Below are 226 nucleotides of genomic sequence, written 5' to 3'. Positions count from 1 at the left end.
ACGCTCCTTTTCCAAATTATCCCTTTCTATTCTTCATCCCACCTCTCTATTTCCCTGTTTTTTGAATATATATATATATATATATATATATATATATATATATATATATATATATATATATATATATATATATATATATATATATATATATATATATATATATATATATATATATATATATATATATATATATATATATATATATATATACTTGAGTGAGTCGGAA

The sequence above is a fragment of the Glycine max genome, chromosome 13, assembly GCF_000004515.6.
Source record: "Glycine max cultivar Williams 82 chromosome 13, Glycine_max_v4.0, whole genome shotgun sequence".
Lineage (NCBI taxonomy): Eukaryota > Viridiplantae > Streptophyta > Magnoliopsida > Fabales > Fabaceae > Glycine > Glycine max.
This window is presented reverse-complemented; position numbering follows the sequence as displayed.